Below are 13,394 nucleotides of genomic sequence, written 5' to 3' on the forward strand. Positions count from 1 at the left end.
AAAATGTTAGAATGCGATTGTTCCCGTGGAAAGTAGGACAGTCTCTTTTTGAGCCCGCCAGACAAAAACAAAACTAAACAAACCAAAGGCAGAGCCTGTGAAAGGATACCCGGTGCCTGGAGGCCCTCCTCCCCACGCTGCGGTGCCCTGGGCTCTAATGAGAACAGATCCGTGTCCTCTCGAAACCAGGCAGCAGCCAATCTGTGTCCTCCGTTGTGAATTGAAGCTGGTTGTTTAAGGGATGGCCTAGATGTGTGCCAGGAATAGGATTTTAATCCACAGGAATGCAATCACTACTACTTTAGGGGGGAGCTCAAATCAGTCTATAACACAGCAAATGAAGTCTTTGCACTAACCTCCTTCTAGCAGGGAGGGCACCTATAGAAGGGAACTCACCTAGTCTTCGGTAAGACATTGCCCCACCCACCCACCCACCCAACCCTATTTTAAGAACCTAAAACCACAGGTGGCCTGTTCCAGGGCTGAGTAGAGCAGGTCAGAGACAGCACCAGGGCCTGCAGAAAAGTAGGCTGCCTTTAGGTGGACGGTTCATACCATTAGAGCTTGGCAGTTAGGTCCAGGACACTGAGATCCACCTCAGAGGGACGTCCACAGCTAAGAGGCAGAGGGAGAGGAGAGCTTGTCACAGTGAGGAATGAAGGTCGAAGTGGGGAGGGGACTCCTGGGGGCAAAATGCTCTGGAGTCCAAGGGACATTATCGTCCAGACAACCCAAGGAGACGCTGTGCTAGAGAAACGACAACAGAAGCGGGAAAGAGAACCAGAGAGGAATGGAGTTTGGACAGCCACTCATGCAAGGCCCCAGCAGAGGTGAGGCCCTCATCCTGAAGGATTCTCTGAAGCATACTGAAGCAGTCAGGTGTGGCTTCTAATACAAATCCTGCTGTTTTGAGAGTGGACCCGCGAGGGCTAGGGAGAATTCCAAGGGATGAGAATAAACATTCAGGATCTTAAAGAAGGTAACAGTGATAACCTGCCAGTGTACCCTTCCCGGGGTTCCTTTAGCAACAAAGACTGATGTCATTGTCCCCTGAATAGCTCTTACTCTGACTGAGAAAGGGAAGGCAGACAGAGGGAGAGAAGAAGGGAGGGAGAAAAGGAGGAGGAAGGAAGGGGGTGGGGGAGGGGGGTGTCTGGAACCAGCACTTTTACAGCCGATTCAGCCCCTGTAAGTGCACAGACACTGTGTGACACCATTTGCATGTTTCCCTCTTTGTACGGAGAGCTTTCTTTTTGCTGAAAACCAGCAGATGGAAGAACGTAAACAAGGCTCAGTGGTCCGTACTATGGACCGGAAGTTTCACCATCCCGCCCCCAATTCACAGGCCAAGGCTGTGATCCACCCAGTGTGATGTTCCCTGACACTGAACCTTTAAACCACAATTTGGCCAATGTCCTCAAAGGAAGCAGAGGGGAGAGAGCTCTGCCTCATCTGAGCCGGTTTACAGAAAGAAGGGTCATTACAAACCAGGACCGAGCCCTTCCCAAGAGGTCACCATCCGGCGGTACCTCCGCCTTTGGTTTCCTAGCCTCCGGAATGTCAAGAAACAAATTATTCTTAAGTCTCCAAGTGCAAGACCATTTCGCTACAGCAGCCGACCATTACACAACTACTGAGGAACGGGTCAGTGCCCCGCTGCAGCCTGTACTCTTTCTGCCTCCCTGCAGCATCTCCGTCAACCTCTCCTTGTGCAGGACCATCGCGATAGGATCGCCCCACGAGGTCTGTGTACGGAACAAGCGCGTCCATGTTCATTTTTTAATTTAGGATATGTTGGAAGTGTGGAACCTTAAATCTTTAGGTCACAAAATCCCAGAGGAACAGAAATTTAAGGACAGTCTGGGCTACAGAGCAAGACTCTGCCTCAATAAAACACGACAAACAAATTAAAACCATCTTTAAAATCATCACATAGTGTTAATAAGGACACAAGGACAGTGGCTTTCTTACGCTCTTGCTAGAAGTACCTCATGGTATCATCATCCTGAATAACAATTTATTAAAAAGAAAATGTATGCAGTTCCATGGTAATTCTATTTCTGGATTTCAGTTTTAAGAGAACTGAGAGAACTGTTTAAGAAGATTAAAAATGAATATTATTATTCATTAATAATGATAATGTTTAAGAGTAAAGATTCGAGATCCTTACAATTCTAAAATTGCATTCATTGACTAAGTGATCAGAATAATATCTACATAACGATAGTGTAGTTCATTACATGTTGTATCAAAGAAGACTTGAGGATGCATAGGATGCCCCGCATAGAAATGACACAAAACTATCGTTATCAATCATACCATCACCATGACAATCAGATGTGAATACTCTCGCTTATCATAGCCCTTGCTCTGGGATGAAGGATGTGTAATCCATTGCTAGTTTCCTTTACTTTCTTCAAAACCACTATATGAGTTACTTTTTCACATTCCTGCAACAAAACACTCAACAAAGCTCACGGAAGGAAGGGTTCGTTCTGGCTTACAGGCATGGTCCATTGTCCCACAAGACCAGGGTGGCTGGTCATGGTGTGTGTACAGTCAGGAGAGAGAGCTAGGTGCTGATACATAGCTAGACTTCTCCTTTCTATGCAGTCCAAGACCCCAGCTCGTGGAATGCTGCCAGCCACGCCTTAGAGTGTCTTCTCACCTCAAGTAACTTAATCTAGGTAATCCTCATTGACATGTCCCAGGCTGTCCCTTCAGTGATCCCTAATCCTGTCAGCTTGCCAATAGTAATCATCACAGTCATTTATACTGAGTCTTCATTAGTAATAAAAGGAAACTTTACTCTCTAATTCGACAGAAGTCTCCTGATTGACCAAATCTTTGCAAAGAGTCAAACATTCTAATTTGAAGGCATTCCCCAGCCTCAGATCCAGGTTGGAGCTCAGGCCCTATGGCATTGATGTTACCATTATTCCTATTGTTCTTGAAAGACTAAGTCTCTTTGAGTGCTTTTAAATTTTGTTTGAGGGTTTTCAGAAGTAGAAATTATGCCATTTCTGAATCCTGATGTGAAGTAGATAATCCGGGAGTGTTAATTAGCAGATGTAAATGGCCAACCTTACTCCCTGCCCTGACTGTCACAGTTAGCACTTGGCCCCTCCTGTCAACAGGTCAGTGAAACCTCACAGCCTCCATAGGTGGCAAAGCATTTCATTGTTTCCTAGTTTTTGAAGGATCCACTTGATCCTCAGGTTCTGGGAATGATCACAGCCACACCCGCCTCTTATCCATCAGGGAGATGAGAAAGTCCCATGGCACAGGGAGCCCTTCCTGCGCATGGTGCATCCACACGTCTGTCCTCTGAGCCATCTGTACTCTCTCACTCTCATGGTTACCATGAGCAGATGGGTTCCAGTCAAGAGTGTTGGCCCAATCATGTGGTGTGCACACAGCAATTCAGAATCCCACCCAGACTCGGTAGGGACGCCATCCAGACTCCAGAATGATCAATCACAAAGGGCCAAACCCAAAGAAGACGGCTTCCTGCCATGTACCTTTGCCAGTCACTACCATACGGATGCAGACTGACACGATGCCCAGGTAGATGCTGCCAGATGAGTCATGTAGCAGACCAAGGGGAGTATGGATGGACAGAGCCTACCCGCCCAAATCTCCAGCCCTCCAAATCCATTAATGCTACTGAAAACATAAATAAATACATTCCCCAAAAACACTACCACGTGTGCACTGAAATCTATTATGTGTAAGTGCACGTTGATGACGACATGTTTAAGTTTTTAAATACCACAATGACGTAAGCACTTACATAGCAAGTTAAAAACAAAAACCGAAGCCTATGATGAAATAATGTGATTTTGATTAACATGCCAATATAGAAGGCTAAGTACTGTGTATCATTAAACAGCAACAACAAAAATTCAACAACCTACACGTTGCCATTTTTACTCTAAAGGTCTGAACAGAAATAAGTGCATAGCTGAGCGTCTGCTGTCTCCGGGCTGAAATGTCTCCCTCTGGGAAGAGAACCAGAATGAGAGCTGGAGGGCTTGAGGAGACGGTCATAGTTCATCTCAGACTGCTCTGGATTGTTTGGATTTTATAAGCATGTGTCCTTCAGTGATTCTGGAAGGAAAAACGAATACAGGAAAATAACCAGCCTGTTTGAAAGCAGAGTTGTGGGTGAACCCTCCAGCTCAGGCCATCTGCCCCCCAACCCCAGTGCTTCTTTTACACAACAGAAAGCAGGCCAGAGGGCCCAGCCTAGGGCAGAAGAAAGTGGCTCCTTCGGCACTGCTCCATAGCTTCCTTCTCTCCCATAAGCTTTGGGTCCATCTCACCATGAAGGTGACTGGAAGATCGATCAGACTGCTTTGGTAGCCAGAGCTTTGGGCTAGAGTCAGAGGCTATCCCACTGAAATGCCAGCCACTGTAGTGTATCCCTGTGACCCCAGCATCCAGGTAGTGGAAGCAGGATGAAGGGAAGGGCAAGACCAGCCTCAGAGACAGTGATGTGGTGACCAGACTGTGTAATACATGAGACCCTGTCCAAAACAAGACAAAACTAAACAACAAAAGCCTCTGTTGTGTTGGTATGGGCTAGGGTATAATAGCTTACCATGCTCCTCTACAAATGAAAGAGACAGCCCAGTACCAAGCTACCTGGGCATGGGATTTGTGCTACAGATGACCGCTGAGCACAGGGCTGTCGAGGAGTTCACCTCTGACCCGAATCCAGTGTTCTCACCATCGAGCCACATTGCCCTCCTTCTTCAGTCTGTGCTCAGATTGGCAGAGGAAAAGCTAAGACTCGATCAAGCAGATTTTATGTGCATGGAGTCAAGTTTAAAATGCCCTTGAGCTTGAGCTCCTCTTGTTGCTGACCCAAGGCAACACTCAAGCTTTTCCGTTAAAGGAACTGCAACCCATGGAAACAGTGTCACTAGGTGTCTTAGGAACCTTAGTGACTAGTACTCCTCCCTCCAGGATGTCTCCTGACAAAAACCTACAGCAGTCCTACAGTGTAGCTTCTTTGCCAAATGTTGACCAAGTCCCTTCTTGTATGTCTTCATTTCCTCAGCTGTGAGAGATAAACCATGGAGAGCCTCCACCTCCTCCAGGCTGTTGGAATTACAGGACAGAGATAGTCACCTATGGCTGGAAATGCCTGTTCTCTCGTTCCTTTGTCAATAATGGTGTAAGCTTACAAAGCACACCCTGCCCCGCAAAAGGACACAGTTTGAACCTTGACTGCAGCTACACATGGCCAAGCGGTCGGTTGCTTCTTGGAGAATTGCAAAGAGAAACAACTTTTGCACATTTCTCTTTCTGGCTTCCCGGAAGGGGGAAGTTGGACATCGTTCCCACACAACTTCAGGGAGCAGTGGGGCCACTTCCCAGCTCAGACTTCTTTAAAACAAACAGTCCTCTTATTTTATGAAATTCACGGATGCTGCACTCCTTGTTTGAACACCAAAGCCAGCGTCCTCACAAACACACTTCCTTTGAATGTGTAAGTGGCCGTGCTGCTTGATCTTGTTCTGTTAATTCCTGCTGTGCTGACTCGACAGTCCCTCTCATCACATACCCAAGGCTACACCACCACTCTGTCGCGCGCGTTAATCTGTGAGACTTGCTCCAAGCAATCCCCTGGCTGAGTTCCTTCTGTTTGTAGAGCAAGAGTCCCTGATAGCTGGCTTTCTCTGAAACTAGAACTTCAGCGGGGCATTTGAAAGCTTGACAAATACCAGGTTGCCAGCCCAGTGATGAGAGCCTGGCATTGTCGTTTTCCTATCGGATCTAGAGTGAACAAAGGAAGCCAGTATCCCTTACCCTGCAAAACAGCCTTCAATGGAGCAAACGAATGCTCAGAATTGAACCGCTCACTGGAGGTTGGTGGGGGTTGCGTCAGCTGGGTTCATTTGAAGTGTGTGTGTGTGTGTGTGTGTGTGTGTGTGTGTCTGTCTGTCTGTCTGTCTGTCTGTCTGTCTGTGTCTATGTGTGTCTGTGTGTCTGTGTGTCTTTGTCTGTGGAGAGCTTCCATTCTCTCTGCAAGGAAATTTAAGTAGGAGGAGTTATAATCAAAGTAACCTGTCTTCCATCTCGTTCCTCGTCAGACATAGCCTATGACAAGCTGCCCCAGTGTTTGTGAAGGTTCCAGACCGCCATGCTGCCCCACCCCATCCTACACCTTGGACTCACCCACTTCACAGTCCATGCATTTGCGTGTTAGGGCCCTCAGGTCCTCTGGGCCTCACTGTGAATGCTTGACCTCTGACAAGGCTTTTCCACATCTTAGGTTCAGAAACCAACTTTTTACCCATGTTGAATTTTGCCTCTCTGTATTACCATTGTGTCTTCAATCATCTGTGTCTGTCTCTGGTGGGAGGGGGGCGGTATCCTGTCTACGTCAGTATCACAAGCATCTAGCAGGGTTTGTGGCACAAAGCAACACACAAGGACTATTCACTGAATGTGTCAGGGTATCTTTCTCCATCATAGGTACTAGTATGTCCGGCTGTGCCAAGCTGGCAGATGAAGTAATTCATGACAGAACCATACTCTATCTCCAAGCTTTGAAGCATAGGGAAAAAGCTTCGTCCCACTGGATATGATGGTCAACATAAAACAAAAAAACAAAACCTGCCCCACTACACTGAGGGGTCCAGAATCTGCATCCTCTGGCCTACACACACACACACACACACACACACACACACACACACACACACACTCACATTATACATACATACATACATACATACATACATACATACATACATACACATACATACATGGCAGGGGGCTGGGTTATGTGTCTATCTAGTTTGTCTAGCTAATGCTCTGTGGTAAAGTGAGTAGTAAGCCCCTTAGCTTCCAGGCAGGCTTCTCTCCTAACATGCCACCCATCAGCCCTCTGGTTTTCTGGTAAGCAGAGAAGATTCCCGGGGAGGAAGCCTTCATCCCCATGGGAGCTTGTGAAATATAAGATTGTTAGTCTGTGGCAGCAGAAATAAATCCAGAAACAGCTTCTGCAGAAACTTCGTTGCCCTGGCCTGGTCTGCTGGAGCTGTGAGACCTTCGCCCTCCCATTGAGGCTGGCAGGAGGTTCCAAGAGTCGTGGCGGCAGCATCTGCCGCTGACTTGCAAATACCAAATGTGGATACAAGTAATTCGTTCATTCTGTGTGGTTTTACCTTGTGAAGTCCTGAGGAGTAATTTCCCACACCTCTGAAAACACAGAAGTAGATAAAAATCATCTCACTGTTGTTCTAGTGACAGAAAAAGTAGAGAGATGTTGGCATCCGGACCCAGGTAGAGTGTGTTACCCGGTTAGTCGGGTGGCGCAGCGAGGACTCCTGAGTGTGTGCTTCTGGGACTGAGATAGCACCTGGCGCATAACAAATAGGGCCTGAAAGTGCTTATTGAGTAAATAAATGAGCGACTAAATCAGGGAATAAGGGAAAGAATCTAAACCAGTGTGGCACAAACCTAATGATACAGGGTTTCTTCTGAAGAACAGTGTCAGCCCCGGACATTATCTACAAACTCCAATACAAATAAATGTTGCCCTAGCCCTCGGCCCCTCGGGATGGTCCTTGGGAACAGAGGATCCGAAGGCACAGAATCAACGACACAGACTCCAGGAGTCAGGTGAGAAGCAGAAGCGGACTCGTTTACTTCAGGATCAGGGCGTGCTTTTATACGCTCCACCGGTGCCCCATTGGTCCATAACATCTCTCTCCCCGTAGCTGGCACCATCCGATTAGTTGTTCTGGTCACAAACCCCATTCTCATTCATCTCCAGGCATCAGGCAGATTTCAAAGTTGCCGAATGCGAAAGTAGCTGCTGTGCGTGCGTGCGTGTGTGCGACACTATGGGCCACCACTCAGGATGCTGACTGACTCACTCCTTCTACAAATAAATATGGTCAAAAGAAAGTACACTTTTTTCCTTTGAAAATGCTTCTCAGTAATAAATTATCATGGCAGATATAACTACACTTATAACTGATAATAATGTTTCATTATTACTGAAAAAGAACACATTTTTAAAGAGTTCCCATAGACTCTACTCAACTGTGGTATGACCAAGCACCCCTGCTTCAAGGGACCAAACAAAATGATAAGCTCTTGACAGGGATGGCTATGAGTATGTGCTGTCAACTTACCTTGAGGACCTCGTAGCCTTTTCCCAACTCTTTGAGGGCAACATGATGAATTAATCGTGGGCAATATCCCACTCTAGAGAGAAAAGGGTAGCTGAGATGGGAGCCGGGGATAGCCGTGCCACAGAGGCTTTCTAGAGCAGCAGTTCTCAACCCATGGGTGACGACCCCTTTGGGGGTCAAACAACCCTTTCATGGGGGTCGAATATCAGATATCCTATATAGCAGATATTTACATTATGATTCATAACTACAGTAGCAAATTACAGTTATGAAGTAAAAACAAAGATAATTGTTTGGTTGGAGGGTCACCACAACATGAGGAACTGTATTAAAGGGTCACAATTTTCAACTTTCTAATGCCCTAAAGACTTCAGGTCAACTCCCTGTAGTTAAACAGAGTTAGAGCCCAACAGAGTGATCAGAGATGGCGCCACCAATGAGGAAAACTGGGTCCCAGGGCTGAAAAGGATTTGAAGGTCACAGAAGAGGGCTTCCTCCATGAAGGAAATGCTGTAGAGCCAAAGCTTCTCCTCAGATAAAATTTACTAACAAGTCAAACGCTGAGGACCTGCACGGCATGTGCCCACACTTTGAAGACAGAATGAATTTGAGTGCCTCTGTCCAGGCAGAACCCAGTGGCAGACTCCTGAAGAACTAAAGGCAACCAGGCTCCTTGGGGACAGAAACAGCTCAAGAAGCTGGATGAAAATGACTCTGTGTCTCCTTCATGTCCTCCCCACCTCCAGAAGCAAGACAACTTCAGTGCCACCCAGATCCCCACTTCTCAAAGGCTGCAGATTGCCCAAGGCTCTGTGACTCCCTTCCTGTGTATTCTTAAGTCTTAACCCCCCAGCAACTGACCCTGCTCAGCTCCATTTGAGGAAACAGGTTCAGCCCGGAGCACTCCACTCAGGGCTGCGTGAACATGACTGACATTCAGAGCCCTTTGAAGGAAGATGCCCAGGAAGGTGGGGGCTGGAGATCCTGTCACATGAAAGCAATGGCTTGAAATAGAGAAATCTCAAATCACCGAGAGTCAATACACTTAGCCAGCCAGTCAACACTGGGAGAATCACGGGAGGAAGATGAATATATCAACATACAATATGCACCTCTATCGAGATTTAAGCATGAAATAAGCATGTTTTTTAATGTCTATGAACCGAAAAGATGTCCAGCATTCTCCTGTTGTCCTGTTTCTTCTCCCACATAAACATTGAATCCTAAGTTGCTAAATGCAGACTTCGCTGATACCCCTTCATTTGTTTCCCTACCTACCCAGTGGCTCTTTGGATCCCACACAATTAGGATTTGGGATATATTCACAAACAGAACTGGGAGACAGTTCAAAGCTGCGGGAGACGTGGTCTTCCTTTTTAAGCGCACGGGTATCTTTTTAACTCTGTGGTCAGTGCTTATCACAAGGATGAAGTGAGATTTGGGGCATATTTGGGGAAGGGCGGGGAAGTTGGTGCTGTGATAACAGATTTGAGCTGCAAAGACCAGCCTTTAAGGAGAGGAAAGGAAAAGCTATAATCTACAGCCTAGGAACACTTATTAAGATGAGATTTAACCAAAGACCATAAAATCTTAAACGGTAGATAATAAGGTCAAGCCAAGTTACTATTTTCGGCTCAGAACAGATGACGAGATGGGAGGACATAAATGGGAATTAAAAGAAAAGAGATTTAGAATAGATCAGAAGGTTACCAAAAATAATCAATGGCTGAAATGACTTTCTGGACTCGTTCACTTGTGCTGAAAATATTGAGTCATTGAAAAAGTAATGAGATGATATTCTTGGGAAATGGAATAGTTAAAATGAATGGGTTTAGATGGAGCTGAGGCCTTTAATCATCCTAAAAAGAAACACTGGCTAGGGCAAGCTGAGACTTCATTCTAGGGAGATAACAAGGTAGAGGGTAAGAGGCCTTTGCTTTCCACAGTCCAAGGGATTCGCAACCCCTTCAAAGGTGCAATACCTTTGTACTTCCAAGTATTACCAAGTACTACCAGGGCCTGCTGTGAATGGTGTATCCTACCAGATCTTAACAAGAGAAAGGGCAAGGAACACACTAGAGGAAAGAGCTGTAGAGGTCATTGTCATCCAAGCTCCCATGCCCCTCTGGGAACATCTCAGTGGACCTTAAGTGTCACATCCTCTCACACGTCGTTTCAGGGACTGAACAGTCTAGAAGTCTGGATCTGCCATTGGGCACTTGTAATTCTTAGAGAACTCCAGTCACTTCTGCAGGCTCTGGCCTCCTGCTTCTCCCCTACTGGACCTCCTTATGTCCTCTGGAACTAGACCACATGTCTGCTTCCACTTCTACATGGCAACCCATCAAACATGGGCAGTGTAAGGTGGGCTTTCTCTCTTCCATACTGAATACTGTTATATCCTTCATGTGATGTGACTTCTAGACTCTGCCTTCCTGGCCATCTTCCCTCAAAATGCTCTAAACATCACACACACACACACACACACACACACACACACACACACACACACACTTTGACTACCCTAGGAAAGATCAATACAGTATCTATTGATACTTGCCTATTAATCTGTATCCTTTTGCTTTATAAACTTTAAAAGGCTGTGAGGACAACAGCCTTGCTAAGTTCTGAGAGTTCCTCTAGGAAATCATCAAACCTGAGGGTAGTATTGGAAACCGTGATACACATCCCACAGGAACCTTTGACAGGGATGGGCTGTGTCTTAGCTAGGGCCTTATTGCTGTGAACAGACCCCATGACCAATGTAAGTTTTATAAAGGACAACATTTAATTGGGGCTGGCTTATAGGTTCAGAGGTTCAGTCCATTATCATCAAGGCAGGAGCATGGCAACGTCCAGGCAGGCATGGTGCAGGAGGAGCTGAGTTCTACATCTTCACCCAAAGGAAGCCAGGAACAGCCTGAGCATCCCCAGGCAGCTAAGAGGAGGGTCTCGAAGTCCACCCCCACAGTGACACACTTCCTCCAACAAGGCCACACCTTCTAATAGAGCCACTCCCTGGGCCAAGCATATGCAAACCATCACATTCTGTGACCAGCATCTTTGTTGAAAGTCAGGGAACAGAGCGCCCAGCCTGTGTGCCATACAGAACTCTCCTCTGGCATACATACCCACAGGCCTCTCATTTAGGACAACCGGGCTGGGGTGGAGACAGTGGCAAAAATTCACACAGACCTCCCCATCTGTTATTCATTCAAAAGGCGGCGTCCTGGTAAACAAGTGTGTTGGTGGGATTCATGGTTCTAATTGTGACGGTAATTACATATTCAATTGTCAGAAATCTGCAAAACAAAAGCAAAGCCTACGAGAAACAGTTCACTGGGATCCCACTGCCCAAGGTGAGCATGGCTAATACAGTGCCAGTGAATTTTTTTCCAGCCCATTTCCTTTTCATGAATGCGTAGCCATGTCCCCGATGAGACAGAACTTTATCATATTTTGTTAGAAGAAAATCTGCAAGTTAGAAGTTGCCAGCCACTCTCATGTCTAACAAGCCATCTTGGGACTCTTTTCCCTCCTGGAAACAATCATCCCAACAGTTTCTTTCCTGACAGTGGATTTCAGATGAAGGCACCCTGCAGCCAGAGAGGAGAATGGCAGCCAGGGGGCTATGTTTCTCTTGACATACACTGCCCTCAGCTGCCCTCCAAAAACTGAAGCCAACAAACATGCTTAGGACGCGGTGGGGACAGTGTGAAGGAGGCCTGGAGAGGCCCTCAGGAGAACATACAAGGTCTACTGCTGCATCTTCTTCCACTCGCTCATAATAGGCTAACCTGGTCTAACGCAGATGTCTTGGGCGTCAACGGTTGGTGTTTGAAGGTGTTCAGGACTCAGCCCTTGGGTGACGCTGGAGCCTTCTAGAGTTGTACCAGCGCAGCAGCGTGGGCCTGGTTTAAATATCAGCTACATCAGGACCCAGAGGAGTGCAAACGGGAAGATAGAACTGAATGAGAAGTTCCTTCCCAAGTGACTTGAAAAGTCACCAACAGTCTTCACGGAAAACTCTGCGAGCCACGAGGTCTGCACAAGGGTCAGCCTGCCAATGTTTTATCATGGATTAGAGAGGAGCTCGTGCAGCTTCTCCACTCCACCGAGGATTAGCGGCAATCCGTAATGGTTGGAAGGGGTGCAAATAACCTCTCTCTCATACAAGAAATCTTGATTAGACTCAGTAGCTCAAACACACACACACACACACACACACACACACACACACACACAGTGGGAAGCTTGTTGGAAAAGGGGTTTCAACAGGAAAAGGAAGGGGATAAGACAGGGAGGAGGGGGTAAAAGGGATGAAAATTTATGATAAACGTTGAGGAAACTGTAAAAAGAAATACAAGCGAATACCTTTTAAGACTCATATCATTTTAACTATGCATATATGTGGGGTGGTGCTTGTGGAGGTCAGATGAAGGTTTTGGGTCCCCTGAGTGTAGAACTACAGATAGTTGTGAGCCTCCTGGTCTGGGTGCTGGGAATCAAACTCTAAATGACTCTTCACCTCTGAGCCATCTCTTCAGCCTGGCAAACAAAATTAGTTTAAAACAACCAAGGCCATGGCTCATTCACAGCCTACTGACACGAGACACTGGCCAGACCACACACACGCGCGCGCGCACACACACACACACACACACACACACACACACATGCACGCACATGCACATGCACACGCACATGCACACGCACACACACACACACACACACGCACGCACGCACGCACACGCAGGAAAATGAGGAGGGCAGAGGTCTGAGGAAGAGGAAGGAATGGAAGAGTGTAATGGGGCAAAGAGGAAACATCAGGTTCTCTTATATGTAGAACAAGTAGCGTGTGTGTGTGTGTGTGTGTGTGTGTGTGTGTGTGTGTGTGTGTGTGTGTGTGCGCGCGCGCACGCATGTAGGGGGATGTAAAAGCAGGAAACTATTTGGGGTAAAGGGGATCCTAAAGCAATAGAGAAAAGATATAGAGAGTGGAAAGAAATGTAAGCAAGGTATAATTATATGTATATGTATATACATATATATGCATGGATTCATGTATGAAAATGTCATCATGAAAACCCTTACTTTGAATGCTAACAAAAATATTAATCCATAATTTTGAAAATAGATATATAATAGCAAACTAAGATGCTGGGTGTTGGGAGTGAGGACCCTGATGACCTGGAATGATGAACTAACAATAAATCTTCCCAGCACCTTGAGAAGCCA

The 13,394-nt window shown here is 46.5% G+C and overlaps 1 long non-coding RNA gene across 3 annotated transcripts in view; it reads right to left on the minus strand.

Annotated features, from left to right (window-relative positions):
* Window positions 1-10,922: 10,922 nt before the first annotated feature.
* Window positions 10,923-13,394, minus strand: part of LOC148001296 (uncharacterized) — a 63,960-nt gene continuing 61,488 nt past the window's right edge. For all 3 annotated transcript variants that reach the window (XR_015637356.1, XR_015637355.1, XR_015637354.1), the window contains one exon: window positions 10,923-12,216. This is a non-coding gene — a long non-coding RNA (uncharacterized LOC148001296). The remainder of the gene's footprint in view (window positions 12,217-13,394) is intronic.

The sequence above is a fragment of the Rattus norvegicus genome, chromosome 14, assembly GCF_021556685.1.
Source record: "Rattus norvegicus strain SHRSP/BbbUtx chromosome 14, alternate assembly SHRSP_T2T, whole genome shotgun sequence".
NCBI classification, from domain to species: Eukaryota; Metazoa; Chordata; class Mammalia; order Rodentia; family Muridae; genus Rattus; species Rattus norvegicus.